This window comes from Chrysochloris asiatica, unplaced genomic scaffold (genome assembly GCF_000296735.1).
Source record: "Chrysochloris asiatica unplaced genomic scaffold, ChrAsi1.0 scaffold00333, whole genome shotgun sequence".
NCBI lineage: Eukaryota > Metazoa > Chordata > Mammalia > Afrosoricida > Chrysochloridae > Chrysochloris > Chrysochloris asiatica.
In genome coordinates, this window is record NW_006408851.1 from 1,084,122 (window position 1) to 1,084,997 (window position 876).

An 876-nucleotide genomic window follows, 5' to 3' on the forward strand; every position below is an offset into this window, starting at 1 on the left:
ACCAGGAACAGAAGCCCTCCCAGTGCTAGCCCCCCGTATAGGTAAGGGCACAGCTGTTTGTCTGTGGGGAAAACAGGCAAATATTAGAGGACCTAATACTCTCTCCTGCTTACCAATCCTCCTGGCTGCTCATTGGTATCCCAGTTCACTGCTCCCGTAATTTTAGAGGGCGAATATCCCCTCGGAGATTCTTCATCATTTACCTGGTTTCATATCTGAGTTCACATACCTTCCCTGATGTATTTGGGCCTGCACTGCAAAGTCTTTTTTTGCCCAATCCATCTGGTCCTGAGAGGCCCTGACCATCTACCCATAAATACGACTTTTCACTCATTGCTTCTTTTTACCCACAACCTCCCCATCCGGAAGGGAAGGGCTCCTTACCATTACAAGGCGGCATGATATCACCAGCTTTCACTAGGTTGTGGACTGAGAACTGCAGATCAGGAAACCTAGCCCTTGCTCTTCTTCTAGGCTAATGACCTTCGGCGAGTCACGTGCCTCAAGCTCTTCATCTGTAAAATGAGAGAACCTCTGTTGTGATGTTTCCCAGGTTGAGGAGCCTCATCTATGTGCCAGTCTTCAACTGACACTTTTCATTCTTTACTAAGAATCTCCACAACAGAGTAGTGAATCATGGAGTCCACCTCTCATGTAAGGAACTTGAAACTCAAGTCACTGACTTTCCAAGAACCCTTAGGCCAGAAGTGGCAGAACTGGAGTTCAAGATCAATTCTATCAAGTTCCAGAGCACACTCTCTTCCTTCTACCCTACGCTGATGTGGTGCTTCCTAGATGTCTCGCCAGTGTTGGATAGTTCTAGGCTCTGGTGAAGGTGCTGATAGAGGAGGAGCAGCCAGGGTCTTGAGTGCATAT